The 17,501-nt window shown below is 32.5% G+C and overlaps 1 long non-coding RNA gene across 1 annotated transcript in view; it reads right to left on the bottom strand.

The window, feature by feature from the left end:
• Positions 1-16,626, bottom strand: part of LOC129135772 (uncharacterized) — a 40,731-nt gene extending 24,105 nt beyond the window's left edge. Inside the window, exon 1 of the long non-coding RNA XR_008536890.2 lies at positions 16,229-16,626. This is a non-coding gene — a long non-coding RNA (uncharacterized LOC129135772). The remainder of the gene's footprint in view (positions 1-16,228) is intronic.
• Between the last annotated feature and the right edge of the window lie 875 nt (positions 16,627-17,501).

The following is a 17,501-nucleotide window of genomic DNA, read 5'->3' as shown; positions in this document are numbered from 1 at the left end:
TCCTCGGTAGCTGGCACTACAGGTGCACACCGCCATGCCCGGCTAATTTTTATATTTTTAGTAGAGATGAGGTTTTGCCACGTTGGCCACTCTGGTCTCAAACTCCTGACCTCAAGTGATCCACCTGCCTCAGCCTCCCAAAGTGCTGGGATTATAGGCATGAGCCCCTGTGCCTGGCCAATTTAGTGTTTATTTTTATAATTCTAAATCTTTAGAATATTTACTCCTCTGGTCATCATTATGAATATCAATTATATTAGCAAAGTATTGAACAAGGACAATTTAAAAAATGTAATTCCCTGAAATTTATTGCTATCCACAAATTTACGATTTTTACAATAAAATGTTCTGCAAACATGCAGAAGATATATTTTGAATACAAAAGAAGAATTAATTATGGTGCATATTTTAAAATGTCATTTTGAATCAATTTACTTATGAATACATCAAGGGCAGATAATACATTTTTCTCATATTTTTTATATCCTCCTACCTGTGTAGTGCAGTGTTTAGAATAAACAAAGCCTTAATTAATAGATACTGAATTAAGGTAGCACAGTGATCCAGTCTCTGTTCTCCTACCCTGAAAATTAACTAGGGAATTTGGTCAGCATCTCCTCTTTTGTCTTCTACTCCTCAAGGACAAATCAGTAAATTAACTTTACTCTTTACTTATATAGTTAAAAAAAATGAATATATGAATGCTTGAATTCGTGACTCAAACATCACTTATGAGTATGGAAGCTGAAGAAAAAAACTGATGAAAAATTATAAATGGGTACTCAAATACAAGACATTCTGGCTGGGTGCAGTGGCTCATGCCTACAATTCCAGCACTTTGGAAGGCCATGGTGGAGGATTGCTTGAGGCCAGGCCTGCAGTGAGCTATGATCTTGCTGCTATACTCCAACCTGGGTGAGAGAGCAAGACCCTGTCTCAAAACCAAACACAAACAAACAGAAAGCACAAACAAAACTGTTTCTAATAATAGTTTTTGGTTTCTTTAATGACTTTTGCAGTGACTACTCAATAACATTTGGAACTCTGATTTGTTTTTCAGGGATAAATAATGGAACTTCTTCAGGATATTCAACATGACTTCAGCAGACAATTTCAAATTTATTGTAGAATTTCTTAGAACTTAGGGCAATACTGTAGAGAACTTTGCCACAATTGCTTCCTGTTCCCTACTATTATGTTGCATTTGACCTTCAATAAAAGTTCTACTATAGTAGGCTGAAATTGCATATAAACACACTAGAGACATGTTTTAAAATAGTGGATACCTTCAAAACGAAGGTATTCTGAGGTATTCCTGCCTCAGCCTCCTCAGTAGCTAGCACCACAGGTGCACATCACCATGCCCAGCTAAGTTTTATATTTTTAGCTGAGATGGAGTTTTGCCATGTTGGCCATTCTGGTCTCAACCTCCTGACCTCTAGTGATCCACTCATCTCAGCCTCCCAAACTGCTGGGCTTATAGGCATGAGCCACCGTGCCTGGCCAACCTAGTTTCTAATATATATATATATATATATATATATATATATATATATCATATATATATCATATATATGATATATATATATCTAATATATATATATAATGCCTAAATATTTTTATGTATATTAGAAATTATTTCAGATCTAGCAAATAACAAAAACTGTTCTGTTGTTTATGGAATAAATGAGTTTCTATAGTGAGTTTCACTACCTGACATAAAATCAAGAACTATTTTTTTAGAAAGCTGGGAACCAACAAGAAAATTTTCGGGCAATGACTTAACACTACTTCTCTAAGAGAGAAGTTGACTTGAGTCACACTTTCACATCTTGTAACTTTCAGTTGATTAATGTGTAAAGAGTCACAGGACAGAAGAGAAGGACTTGTGAGTCCAACCAAGTCTCTAACTAAACCGAACTTTAGTTGTTTATGGAAATTTTAGAAAATGCCAAAAAAAAATTGAGAGGTGTGAGATTTTCGGATTTCTAAGTACATATTTTTAATCCTTGACAGACTCCATTAACCTTGATCCAAGATTGAGACCATCTACAGTTTTTATTTTTTAAACCATGAGAACATGAATTATGTTGATGCCCAGTGACTTCCCCTGAGCTAACATTTGAGACTGATTATAAAGTGACTACATTGTAACAATTTGATAACACTGTCCTTGGGCTCAGTTTTATCCTTTTGCAAGGATTATTGGTGGCTACATTGATTTGGATGGAAGCCACTACAGGCTGGACTTCTGTGCTACTGTGAACTGTCTTGTAGCCAAGCTCAGTACATTTACTAAAACGCTGTGAGATTATTTTTTAAATTTGCAGCCATTATTGGTATTTTTTTTTGAAACACTTGTTCTATTTAGATGGAATAGCAGAATACAACGTGTTGAACAGGTAAAGGAGATAAAAATACTAAACAGATGAGCCATAGGGAAACATGACTGAGAATAAACTGATATTTATAAAAATATATATAAGTGGTGTGGAAATGAAAAGTGTATTATCCACACAGGTCAAATCTTATTATGATGAATTTTAAGAGAGTTTAGTATACAGTAATTTTAAATAAATAAGTAGAACGAATGGACTTTTCCATTGTGCTTATACATGTTCTATCTCAATCTTCCTTGTAATGGAACTTATTACAGAGTTTTGACCTGTGCATCTAAGTATTGATTACTGATGATAATCTGAGATAGGGCCCACATCCTTTCTAGGATTAATATGATCTTGCATTTGAAAAATTATTTATTACTTTGATGTTTCCCCCTCCCCCCACCTATTATCTCATGTTTTAAGACAAAAGTGGTGGGAAGCCATGAAGCAAAGCAGTTAGATGCAGGAGTAAAAAGTCTCTCTAGCCTCTGAGTTCAAATCCTAGCCCTATCCCATAGGCATTATAGCATCTTGAGCTTATGACCTGGCCATCCTGTTTCTAAGTTTCCTCATCTCCAAAACAGGACAATAATGGGAGAGTTGCCTCATAGAAATTTTATTAAAATTAGGCGCAATATACATAGTTTTATGATTTACTTGTAGTAAGCACTTAATAAATGTTTCTCATATTATGAGATATATAGAGCATGTGCTGTTATGACTGTTCACAGGCGAGGAAACTGAATAAGAAAGGGGTTATGTCCTTCTGTAGGAAGTCTGATGTTTCTTATTAAAATGAATTGCTAAGCTTTATCCTTAGCAGGACTTTTATCAGAGCTAATGTTTTTAACCAAATGGGTTCATTGTGCCCTTTGTTTCCCTTGACACAGTCATTTTTAAGGGGAAGTCCAAGAAATTGAAAGAACTATACTTTTTATCACTCTAGATACTATATGAATGTAGATTACTTGCTTCTCTTCTCAGGCCTCAGTTTCTTTGTCTTTCTGTAATCTCTAAGGCTCTTTTCTGTTAGAAAATGATGTTACATTATTTCACAAACTAGACAATTAAACTCTTGAACTCTAAGATTTGACTCTAATAAACAAACCATCCTAAATTAAAAGAAAAGGAACCCACATTTTGACCATAAAAATGTTATGGATTATTTTGTGGTAATAATTAGGTACTGATATTAGGCACTCCTAGGCCAGTTCTTCCTTTTTTTTTTTTTTAACATCCCATTTCAAAAAATGTTGGAAGGGAAATTCAGATCCGTAAACTCAGCCTAACATTGACAGCAGTTATAGAAATAAAGTTTTACCTACCAAGTCCAAATATGATCATTAATAATGTACTGTGTATTAATAGGTGCACATGGTATAGACACATCAATGCCTAATGCAATGACAAATCACATCCAAATCTAATAGAAGTAAATATTACTAAAATTCTACATTATTTTTATTAAATAATTCCACATTTTCAACTAAGAAACTACTTTTGATATTTATTTAATATGGTCTGCTATTGCATCTCTAACCTTTTTTCCTTCATTTTCCTCTGTCTAAAGATTGGGCTTATATGACCAAATATCAGTTGAATACACTGATTTTTTTTAAAAAAGAAGGATGAAGAAAATCACAGACATTTCTGCAATTTCATATTATTGATAGATTAAGAATAACTGAGTTTTGTATGCTACGAATACCTAAAAAGCAATTTAACTTGAATCTATTCTATGTTTATAGAATATTCTAGACCCGGGGATAGTTTTGGTAAACAAATAGATTTAAAAATTTGTTTCTAATTGTCTGCTTTATGGCATGATCTAAATAGTTATTGATTAGAATTTCATAAATCAAATATTCTGTATAGACTTCAGTGGAAAAAAATATTGTCAATATAATTATAACTATTTACATTTCAAGTATATTTTTAATTCATGTTACATTTCTTCTTTAACTCACTTGTGATTTTTTTCTCCATGGACTACCATTACTCATGCTACACTCTTCATGTTTAGATTTATATTATTATCGCTACTTCTGACATTTGAATCTGTAAGTTCCATCCCTTATGCTTACTATTAATGGAAGTTCATTATGTGTACATCGTAGTTATAAACCAATTTAAACCTAAAGCATAGTCTGAATTAGCAAGAGAATTTATAACTTATTATCATTTATTCAGAAATAAGAAATCTGAGTTAAGTTTGCAATGATAAAATTCAGGGTAAAAGTGTTGGCAACAGTCACTCAATGATCAACTTTCCTATAATAAAAAATAATGGTAGTGCTAACTTAAAACACAATAAATTTGATAATACTCTGAGGACATCCATTTTGTAACTCTTAGTATTAATGTCTAAATCAGCAGTTGGAAACTCCCCACAGTCATATCATGTGGTTTCAGTAATAATAGCTAAAATGTATCCTGCAGTGAATCTTTTCTTTTTTTGAGCTACCCAATGGTTCCATATTATTACAGAATTTGCAGAGAATAATTTCTACCCCAAAAGAATCTTTACAAATAAGTGCCCATGCTGTTTCCTGACTTTACTTGGCTTATCTGTAAAATGCATTATCAGAATTGAATAAGATCCTTTTAAGCTATGTGATTTTACAAGTGATACTTCATAAAGAAAATCAGCGGATTCTGGTGAAGAATGCTTTTCAGAAGACACAGATAGGAACCAAAGTTCATATACAAATGAGTTTAAAATATGAAAATTAAATACTAAAAGAGAATAACCTTGAACAAGTGAGACCACATTTTAAATAGGATGGACCACTTGGCACATGTATAATATAGAGATTATTTTGAGAGCTCAGAATTTATTAATTGGCTAATGGTCTCATTTTTAGATAATCATGTAGAGATATGTCCTAAGACCTTGGAGATCCACCAGCCCTACATCTCTAAATTACTGATAAGGAAAATGAGGTCCAAAGAGAGCCACCCAGCTGTTGAATAACATGGCTTCTGACTCCTTACCCAGTGCTTTTCTTATTTGCTATTTCATCTTGAGAAACAGACATGGGTATTCTGAAAGACAGTTAATTAATTGACCAAAATTGTGGAGAAGAAAACAAAAAAGACCGAAATAATAGACACTGACTATGTAATTATCTGGAGGAAAGAGTATTGGTAGCTTTTTAAGTCTAATAAACATACAAATGTCCAAGAAAAAGAAAAAAATAATAAATATTTAGTTAACATATTTCAAGTTCTTTTGGCGAAATTATAAGAAGACAGCCTTTAAAAAACAGCTTTCCATATTCTTGAATTTATTTTATAGCAAAAATGTGATGTCTTTGAATAAATGACTTGGCATACAAAACTCACAGATTAAAGAATTTTAAATATATTATTGTATAGTAATAATATGCTCTTTTGATAAATGGTATGGCTGCAATCATTGTATCAGCATTTTTTATATAGATCTAGTGCAAAAAGTCAGGAGTCACATTTATTGAGGGCTATAATATACTCTCTCTGAACCTGAGAAAAAATGGAGTCTTTCATATTCACCTGTCTTCATCTTTAGACCATGTTAGCCCAAACATTGTCTGGAGTAAATATTTACTAGTGGATACTAATTGTCCAATTTTGAAATAACTCGTAGTTAATAAATGTGAGTTGAAGATAGTTTAGGTGGATAGCAATCTCAAATATCTAACAAAGGTAGTACAGTTGCTTACATGTTTTAGGCATTAAGATGTTGACTAAAGTTTTAAATTGACTATAGGTATCTCTTGATATATTGCTACCTAGATAATTTAATTAGTGAGGGAAGTATTAATAGGGGGCAAATCATTTAAACTCACCTTTATGTACATCTGAAGTTTTTTTGTCTATAGATTATGTTTAGGATCATACATGATAGGAAAGTTGCTGATGCAGATTTCTACTCTGATGCCGTGGCAGACACAGAGCATTAGAGGTTTGTATGGCAATGCATTACCACATGGTTCATGTAAATCTGCAGTAATACTGTATTCAAATAAGGATCTTGGTTTCAGTACACTTGTTCAGAATTGCGTTTGCCCCTTTTTAAAGGAAAATCTAGTTCCAAAAAGCAACCCTACTGTCAATGCTCTTTCTTTAACTATGATATTGGTGATATTTTCTTGGCCAACAAAAGACAATTCTTATGGATTGTTAGAATATTTTACAATAATCCTTTGAGAGTGTGGCATATGAAAATTAATGCATGGAGCTAACTGTAATACATTCTTCTTTATGAAAACAATAAAATGAGAGAAACAGAAATAATGTTAAAGAATAATATTTTAACCATATTACCAATTCCTTATGTAACATAAAAATAGCTAAAATGTAAGACTTAATTCCAAAGAATTTGAATAAAATAAAGGCATGAGGCATATTTTCTCAATTTCTGCAACCATGAAAGTTAGTTGAAGCAGGTGGAAAGATCTTTTAATTTAAATCTTTAATCAACGTTATGGTTTTAAACTAAAAATATATTAATAAGTACAGTATCCAATGAATATATTTATTTGAAAAATTTCAATAACTTAAAGACAAATTTAAAAACTAGTTAGGAATTTTATATTTGATACCTCATTCTTTTTATTGTTTCTGATATGTAGGTGATTAAAATGTAAAAATAGAGACAAGAAAGATAAGTTGCAAACTATGAGATAGTGATTACTTCCATAGCCAGAGGGAAATCAGGATATGAAATGAGGATGGGAGTCTTCAACTGTATATAAATAGTTCTTTTTTTAATAATTTGGGGGTAAGTATAGCAAAATATTATAAATTATAAATCTTGATCGTGGAAATATAAATATGTATATCATATTGCTTTACTTTTCTGTGTAGTTTAAAGTATTTCAAAATGTAAAATAAAGTTTCTTCTACATTTTAAATTTCTAGCTAAAAGAAATGCTTATATATTATTTCTCCAGTGAAATTTTAAAACCAACCTTTTCCTCAAGTTAGATATTTTATTGTCTTCACAATTCAAAGCCATGTATTTAAAATACATGAATTTATGTAATTTGGATAATTCTTCGCTAAACAAAGCATTCAGCAGAAAAGTAAAATAAAATTCTGAATGTTATTAATGTAATCCAATACTTGCAAAACTTTATTTCCCCTTTTTATGTTTATATAGTTAATATAGAGTCATTTCATATGTTTATGCATGTTATATATAATAACATTAGATTTTAGAGGCATATATATGGTTTGTTAAAAAAATCTATTAATTAGTATGTATAAATGGATGCTCATTTATATTTATCAAACACCATGTAAATACACAAATATATTTTATAAAATGTAGTAAAAATTGTTCACTAAAAACACTAAAGTAGTTGGTGTATTCATCTCTTAGTTTATAATTTTTAAAAATAAAATTAATCCTTTAAACAAATATAAGCCTGGAATAGAAGAGCTTTATTTATTACTAAAAGTGTATGTGTGAAAACATAGAGGAAATAATTATATAAAGTTTTCTATGTCCCCCTCAAAGTAAAGTAGCTTAAATAGAAATCACTATTTTAGATATATTCTTACAAGAATTCTTTCTAACAACAAATGTAGTAATCTGGTTTAAATGTAAGTTGCACTTGAATAGCCTTATATCTTGAAGAAGAGCAATATGCACTATTTATTAATTATAAAAGGAAACGAATCTAAGTTTACTGAGTTTTTAAAGTTTTTAATAAAAATGTGAGCATCATAGCTACTGGATTATTTGCTATGTTCAACACACTCCGTTCACAATTAAAGTTTGCACATAGTGTCTAATAATGGTCAAGCACTTGCAAAAATGTTGCACCTGGAACAGGGAGGAGTGAGAAGGGCAAAGGTCAAAACCAGTCCTTAATAAGCATTGACTAAATAGACTTTGGACTCAGTGAAAAGTCCAGACGACCCCTGCAGCGTCATCTTACAGCTCTGATTTTCCTCTTTTCAACATGTAGTATAATCCATAAATACAACCAAATCACTAGCAGCTTAGTCTTTGGTTTGGTTTTTATCTTTCAGTTTCCCCCCACTGCCCCCTTCAAAAAGATTTGAAAAATTAACCCCTTTCTGTCCTCAGACTAACCAAATAATGAATTTCTTCATAGTCACTGTTGTCAGCTTAAATCGTTAACTCTTTTCAGGGCAAGAGGCACTTTGTAAAGTGGCTCATAATAACCAGAGTAGTGACTGAGTGTTTCATTTTCTCCCAATATATTTTGAATAGATAACTAATAGTAACAAGCCAATCAAACAATTATACAAATCAGTGAATTATGTCTCTTTTATAAATGTTTTTAAAGCAATAAAATTAAATTAATACTTAAAACCTTGCAAGGAATTTTTACTTCTGTTTTCCCATCACACAGTGGTTGTATTTTCATGAGTTTCTTGATAATTCATAGGTATAATAAAAATGTCTATAACCAATTTTTGACACACTCTTCTAATTTCAAATTATTTGATACAGTTTACACCCTGATATTCTTATTGGCATAATCTCCTCTTTTCATACTTGTCTTTTATTTTTCTAGTCCAACATTTGCTGAAGGAGAAGTTAGTTCCTTTAAGTTAAAACAGTAATTTCCCTACAGGAAATATACCGAATCAAGTATAAACCACAAGAATGAGTCGAGCATCTACTTCAAGTGCATTAGTTGAGAGAAGCCTTCCACTCTGAAGTGGGAACACTTCATGAACCAGAAGTGAGAGCTGCCCAATCAAATTCAGTGTAATCGTATTATTCTGTCTACTACACTGCAGATTTTCAGAATGCCAAAGACATCTGCGTCGGTCCCTACATTTATCCTTTTGATGTCATGTCTACCCTGTTAACCCTGTTTCCCTTAGAGTTAAAAATATAACATTTTAAAACAAAAATTTAAGAAGACAGCTCTGTGTGTGAAACATAAAGAGCACCATTGAGGGTGAGGCAAAGTCCTAACTAAGCAGAAATGACTGGGAATGTAGCAAACTGGGTGGAAGTTCAGGAAGTGTGCTATAGTCTGAAGGAGGATCCTTTAGAAGGAGCATGAAAACAGATAGAAGTAGTGTCCCTGGAGAGTTAAAAGAGGCCTGGGTTTCTTAAGGATTGCTGTTCCTAACTGATTGTCGCAGTCTTAGAGAACAGGAAAGAGGATACAGCAAGGGGCAGACATTTTGCACGATTGCAAAGCTTCCCTAACTGGCCCTATTTTTTTATGCTCTGTTCGCCTACAGAATCAGGATACATGGAAACAGAGCAGTAAATCTCAACCATGACCCCACACAAATAAAAGTACCAAAACTTATTTCAAAGATAAGTAGAAAGTGTTTCTTATTTTATGTAATATTTTTGATTATCTACAATCTTGCAGGATCAAGACCAATTTTTCCAGAGTAACACGGAAAAGGAGAAAAATGGGAGTAGCTCAGAGTTCTATTCCTTATTTAAAACTATCTGTCCAGAACATCTTAGCTTCAACCATCTGAAATTATAACACCAATGTAATTTTACTGTTTTTTCCCCCAAGATTCTATTATCCATTACCTCCCACCAACAAAGTTAGATTCAGCACTATTAAAATGTATAGTTTTAAAAGTAAAGCAAAACTAGAAATTTTATAATGTAATACTTTTATGCTTTTTTTGTGTGTATATTTTGTTTGATTTCTTAAGTTTCTAAAAATATTGTATTTATTTGAGGTAGGAAAACAAGAATTGGCTAAATCACTGCCCTTAATTTTTCTAATGGGTTTTTATAATTCCTAAATTGATGGGAAAATCATCAAATATTGGAAAATTCTTATATTTTGGAAGCACAAATTGATTCACAGAACATATATATAATTATATATTCTCTCTATATAGATTGAATATATATATACACACACATATATATAAAAGACGATCTCAGATATTTAAATTTTCCATGTTCATAAAGAATTTACTTCATATTTTGGTGGCTTAGAACATGCCTTTATATTTGTGAATCCCATGAACAAATACAGTTCAGTTTTCTCTGAAATTTTGATTTAAAAAAATTATAATTGATCTTATCATTCATAAGACTTGCACTTTTCAAACAATTGAAAAAACATGGCTTTTGATGATTAGGCAGCACATATTTTTGGACAACGAATAGATTTGCTTGAGATATAAAGTACCTGATGAAGAATGAGCAAAGAACACCCAATCAGATAGAGTGTTGCCCTGAGACCATTTCAAAAACCCTGATAATTAATTTGGAGTTTTTCTTAACTCTATTATATATTTTTAAAGTATACACCTTTGGTTTATGGTTTTTTCTACCTTTATTAGGCGAACAAATGTCAATATGTCTGGATAACTTGTTTTCATCTAATATTTTCACCATTCGAATAATAAATGTCTTTTAAAAAAATCTTTGACTCTTTGCAATAATTAATTAAGATAATTATTTGAGTCAAGAATTTTTCAAAAAGAAAAAAATTCTGGGAACTTAGATGCCCACTTTTAATACATACGTAATTCGCTGAGCTATACTGAATATGGAGCTCACGTTCTATTCTTGATTTTTTTTTACTGGTCCAAGTTCAAATAAAATTTACATAAAAATATTTTCTTTATAAAATGACTATACAGATAATGAACCAAGAATATTATATAGTGAATATTTTCATGGTAAATTTAAAAAGCATATGTATCTTCCAAAAATAATTTTTTTTAAATAACAAGAAAAATTAATTTAGTACAACCATTCTTTCATCTTAATTCAACCAATATTTTATTTTTTAACCAATAAAGTGCTTACTAGACAGTTGAAACTGTGTAAGCGAATAATAACTTAAAAAAATTACTTGTGATAAAATGATAGAAAAAGCCAACTCAAATAATTTTCATTGAAGACGAATCTTGCAGCTATATTAATATTAATAAAAATTAAATGCTTTTGATTAGTCTAGATTGGCTTGTAATGGTAAAACACAAAGACAAAACTGAGGCAGTGAGCCTCACAATGCCTCTACTGATTTCTCTACTGGCCCTTCCTCTGCACATGGTCAATTAGAATTGAAAATCCTGTGCTGATTTCATTCGCTGGAATTTTTAAGCAGGTCAGGAAGAAAGATGTTATTGAAAGGAAAAGTCTCATCTAAATAAGAAAGGAGCACGTGGCCATCTGGTCTTAGCTATACATATAAAAAGTTATTTCAGCTGAACTGCAGGCTTGATGTTTAAAAAGATGTGCCAGAAATCAAACCAAAATCTGTTTACGGTAAAATATCCCAAATGTTTCTTTTTAAACTTTCAAATATGCAATACACAGTTCATTTCCTATCTGTGATTCATGAGCCCATTTGACCCCAGCGCCTCACTGAGCTTGACTGAGTTTCACTCAGTAGAACATTCAATCATTTTTAGAACACTTTTCCTTCATAGAGTGTCAACAAGACAGTGGATCTTTTGAAAATTGTGAAAATAACTTTGATAGTTTTCACTCAAATTAATTTTGAGTATTGTCGTCATGTAGGATTGCAAGAATAAAATTTGAAACATAAAGCAGCCAAACCAGTTTCCCCTGTTTTCTCATCGCAACTTGAGGTTCCTGTGCATTCTCCGCACAGTGCTCAGGTATCTACTCACAATAATTTCAGGCCCTATGCCTAAAGGCTAAGTTAAAAAAAAAATTCTCTTTTCATGAAGAGAAATTTTAAGTGTTGAGTCTTCTTTTGCAAATCATTTTCATGGTAGTAAGAAACAGAGATGGTTTTAAAAATCACATTTTATACTGTTTGTCAAATTAGAGTCATATCTTTTGATATTCTTTTTTGACATGAGGTATTTGTGGTAATTATAACATCAATACATTAATTCATCCAATATCTGATAATGCCCTTCTGGTAGTATAGACATAGCTAGTTGATATCGCAATCTGAATTTTATTGTATTGAAGTACATTAGTAGTCTTCAAGAACTCTTATTATAAAGTGACAACAATTATTTGGGGTCAGAAGACTATATTCAAATACATTATATATATACACATATATATATACTAAATATGCTACATGCATGTAAGAGACATACATGATCATAATATCAGCACATGCTAAACAACGATGTAGATTTAAGCTAAGTCTTCAGATAAATACTTGGATTAAAATATTCTAATATATGAAACAAAAGCCTCTTGACATATCTTTGACATAAAATGCCCATTGGTTGTTTTTGTATATCTACTATGTTTGTTCTGCCATTTCAAATAAATCATTGCCATTGTGTAAGAAGAATAAACTGTACTATAGTAAATTGTTCTTTCTCCGTTATGCTCTGAAAAACCATTTGTTCTTGAATTGGCGTTACGTAGTTCAACTATTTCAATCAAGTCCATTATCTTCTTGTCTTTGAAAGATGCCTTTTCAGTAACCTGTACCCAATGGGCAATGTCATGTATTGTTTTTTGAAAGTAGGTAAAATTTAAACACAACTATTTGCCCATTTTAATCTTTGATAAGGAAATTATATAATTAATCATCAATCTTCCACTATATGTTGGAAGAACTGTTTATGTCAAAATTACAGAGTTAGGCCAAGAATTTCTTAAAGAAGTTATTTATTAGTTCATAGTGGAGTCTTACCCTATAGACTGTCATCTAACTTGTGTAGCTTGTTTTCTCTAAGTACGAAATGTGTCAATTCTTTAGCTACATACTTTTCTTAACAATAGTAACATGAAAGCAGAAAAAGAACAAAACATTTTTTCATTTGTTTTAAAACAGTCACAAAATACATTGGCAAAATGAATCTTATTAATTTGTTGACATATACGTAGTGCTGTTTATACATATACGCTTTGAAATTCCTTTCAGATTAATTGCTTTTTAGTATGCAAGAATGAAGAAGTATTAAGAGCAAATTCCAAAATTTTAAAACTCAAGTATCAGATACGTGGTATGTAAAAACTGGTAAGTATAGCAGTCATTCTATTCTAATGAAGATTAATTTAAATTACACATCAAAACTTGGTAGTTAAGGGGTAGAATGTATACAGAGTTGTTCTATATCTACCTCTCAAATCTGGCAATGTGTTTTGGTAAAAGTATTAAACTTTATTAGAGTGAAATAAAATAATGTACTGAAATGTGTGCATTAATAAAAATCTGAGCACATGTTTGGTGAGTAACTATCCTGTATAAGACCCATAAAACAGACTTGAAAATAAATACAAACCCTGAACTAGCTCACACGAAAGTTAATTCAACTACTATCTAATCCATAGATATACCCTTATAAAAGCACATGAGAGAGCATTACTTCTAAATCATTGGTACAAAACTGTTCTCTCCTAAAGAAATAAGTTAAAAGTAAAAAGGATTTAATTGTTACAAAATGTTAAGTGGCGAATAAAAAACACCAAGTCATAATAAATTGAAGTATTGTAGCATTTTTATCCAACTTGATTTCAAAATGCTCACCATTTCTACATCCTATTTATATCATTGAAATTCAGCCACCTTTCAAATGTTCAAACAGCATATTAATAAGGCTTCCTAGAACCAGGAAACTCTGACTACATCTATCTTGATAAACATACCCATCCTGCCACATAAACACATCTTCAAAAGAAAGATAGCTGCGAATAAAATAGTCCTTTCCTGTGGGTGTCGGTTAACCCCACGAGCACGTGAACTTCCTATGGGCACACACCCAACATACATTAGCGATTAGGTGATTGAAAATGTTGCCCACAAAGGCAAAATTTTATATATGATGACATCACCAGCTAACCTGGATTTCTCTGTGATATAATGATATAATTTCCTGGTTGAGTGTGTGCATCTTGAGATAGAGAAAGAGAAAAGAGAGCGAGCATGTGTGTATGTATGTGTGTGTGTGAGGAGAGAGAGAGAGAAAGATGCTTAAAGAACAGCATCATCAGAAATGGTATATAACCTTCTGCAAGGTTTGCAAGAATCTTTCGACAGACCTTTGACTTGTTCCAGATTTCATGCAGCATAAGTTCATTCAAACATGCATTCCCCACACAAACAAATTACATTATGTTTAGTTAGCACACTATTAGTTCCTAAAATATTCTGATAAGATCTGTTGAGATGAGATTTCTACATCAAATGAGGCAGGTGCGTCTGTATGATGTGGTGCGGGAGTTGCAAAGTCCCTTGAGACCTGCCTTTGAATGGGTAAGACGTCTTGGTTTCAAAGGTAATGAAAGGGTTAAAAATTGAGGCTGTCTAGGGTAAGAGAAAGGGGATATTGTTGTCTTTAATCTTTCCGCAGTATGTGTAAGACTTCCATCCCGGATCTGCACATAGCAGTGGAATAGGCTCGGCATGCATTGCGTGCAAGCTCCTTGATTGTAGAAGGGGAAAAAAATCTGGCTGGAGTCCAGACAGGCTGGAGCTCTGTTGATCATTATGTCTAGCCTTCAGGTGTCTCAGCACACAGTGGGCGGCGGTGGGGGAGGTGTAGATAACATGAGAGCAGACAAAGAAAAAAAATGGTGTATTTTTATAAGATTATGTGAAAATTTGTATTTATTTTCAAGTCCTCCTTAAGAAAATGAATCCTAACGTCTTGGACTTTTATAATTAGAACACAGGCTCTGCTCTGGCAGCTCTCTTTAAGCCATAATTAGTTATGTCTGGAGCCTTTGAATAATTCCTTTCAATAATTGATGGAGTTAATATTCTCTTTTAAAAATGAGGAGGACAATGTTTTTCACAAACTCTTTTTGTTGGAGGCTTTGTCATTCAAAATCTTCATCAGTCATAATCACACTGTTGTGATTTGCCTTTTAATTTCTTATAAGACTTAGCTTATAACTTTTTAAGGATGTGGATAATTCTAAAAGTAAAGGCATAATGCATTGCTAGATTACTGTAGCTGAATATAAAAAGAAAGCAGTAATACAGGAACATTCTATCCATTTGTTTTCAATTATTTTATAAATTTAAAAACTGCATTGTATGTTGCTTCTGTTTGAAACTCCATCAAAAAACCTCACTATGAATGTAAGGAACTTAGATGCTAATCATATCTTTTGCTTGCTAGAAGAAGAAATGCCAAATTATTTTATTCTTCAAGCATTCTTCTATAAAGAAGCTTCCGCATGCTTCCTCCCCACCCCCACATCCTCACTCCACCCTATTAGGAATTAAAAAAAAAAAAAAAAATCTTTATACATGGAAGGCTAGATCCTAACACAGAAAGCTGTCTTTTCCTTCTGTCTTTACACTGGCCACTTTCAGTCGCCTTCACTTCTGCTGGGACTTTATTTCACATTGTGTGGACTACAACACCGAAACCAGTTCAGTCTCTATCCTTATTATAAAATTAAAAGTGGTGGTTAAAAAAACATATAAAGAAAGCCCTGGCTTGAAGCCATTGTTCAGAATTTAAGAGCTATTTGCCCCCAAGTGTCTTTGCAGTCTTTCATAGCTAATTATAATAACTGTCAGATGTCTGGAAAGTCTACGGTGCCCTTGTCAGTGGAGTCAGCAAAGTTTGTCTTTTATTTTTCTTGGGGACAGAGCAAATCTGATTAGACATAAAGAGCAAAAAGAAGTGAACTAAGTACATATGCGTGTGCCTTCATTTTTTCTTATGAACAAAGCAGCACACTAGAGCGATGTTCCGGCGCCACAGCCTCCTACAGCTACTCTTTGGAATGCCTGACTTTTATTTTTAATTCTTTATCCTCAACAGAATAAAGTATGCAACAATTGTCCCTGGAATATTTTCCTGCCAGCTGAATAACCTTCAATATACACATGAAAGAGTACCCTTAAGAAATCTTCAAATATTGGATGTTTATGACATAAAACTATTTTAATCAGTACACTTGACGGAAAGAAAGGTATACTTACAATTTCAAAACGGTTATTTGCTCTAGTTTCTTGTCCCCGGAGGCAGAGCAGAGGCTTTTGCCAGACTGTCCATGATGCAGGTGCAGAATCCCTGTTTTCATGCCGGAGAGGAAGGTAGAAAGTGCTTCATAAAGTCACTCGGAACTCAGCCACTTGTGCTCAGACATCCCTTGCTCCTGTGGAAGCTGTACTATCTGCAGTTCTGAATTGAACTAAATTACAGCCCATGTGAAAGACAGGGGCAGTGAGTCATGTGAGAGATACAGAGCTATCCTATTGGCCACAAAGACATAGCTTAGGCATTCTGCCTTTTCCACCATTGGTGAATAGTTAAAACTGAAAGCATCTAGATCCTCCTCTTGAGCTTATTTGTCCTCTATGTGTGGAAGAATGACTGTAGGATTTTACAGTGACAGAATTAGTTAAGAAAGGGACTGAAGTCATCCTTCACAGAGACTGGTGGGAGGTGATTGGAAGCTCAGCTTTTTAAAGATTTCTTTTTTCTTTTTATCCCCCTGCCCTGCAGTTTTGTCTATAATTTGCCTGTTTGCCTGTCAGAAAAATGTTTTTTGTATTTTTTTCTCCCTTCAGTTAACCTTGGAAGTGACAGAAAGTAAATTATCATCATATTCCTTTGCAGAACTGTCATGTTTTGAAGCACAAAATCAATTATTTTCAATGATGCATTTTCAAATTTTATTTTTACATTTACAGAGACTTTATTGTAGTTCTAAACTAACAAACTAAATTGTCCATTAGTGACACCAAAAACAGAATTAACTTTTGAGTAATTATTACATTTTGGAGAAAGGAGGGTTAGAAATAACTCTGGGAAATAATAAAAGGCAACAATATCAAAACAAATCAAATAAGGGGCTTTAACTAAGAAGGGATAAAGAAGAAATATATTTCTCCATCAAAGCCACTCTTTAATTTACCACTTTAGGTAAGGCAGAATGTCCAGAAAACTGCCAGTCAGAAGGTATTTTTAGTTTTGCTAGGATTCTTTAATTCACCCAATTCCTTAAAAATACTTAAATGTGTTTGTAAAGATTTAGAGGCTGTAAACTACCTTAGAAGTCATCAAGTCTCACATTCCCTATGTTAAAGGTGAGGAAGGTAGCCTCTGACAGTAGTGACTCTCTTCATAACACTGATCCACCGTGTTATGCAAAATAAATGAAGGAAACATTGAAATAAATACTAGTTTGCTCTGTCTTACGTACCTACTAAGAGCCAGTTACCTTCTCATTTAATTCAATAATTGTACAAC

The sequence above is a fragment of the Pan troglodytes genome, chromosome 1 (assembly GCF_028858775.2).
Source record: "Pan troglodytes isolate AG18354 chromosome 1, NHGRI_mPanTro3-v2.0_pri, whole genome shotgun sequence".
NCBI lineage: Eukaryota > Metazoa > Chordata > Mammalia > Primates > Hominidae > Pan > Pan troglodytes.
Note: the sequence above shows the minus strand (reverse complement) of the source record. Positions and strands in the feature narration are given on the sequence as shown.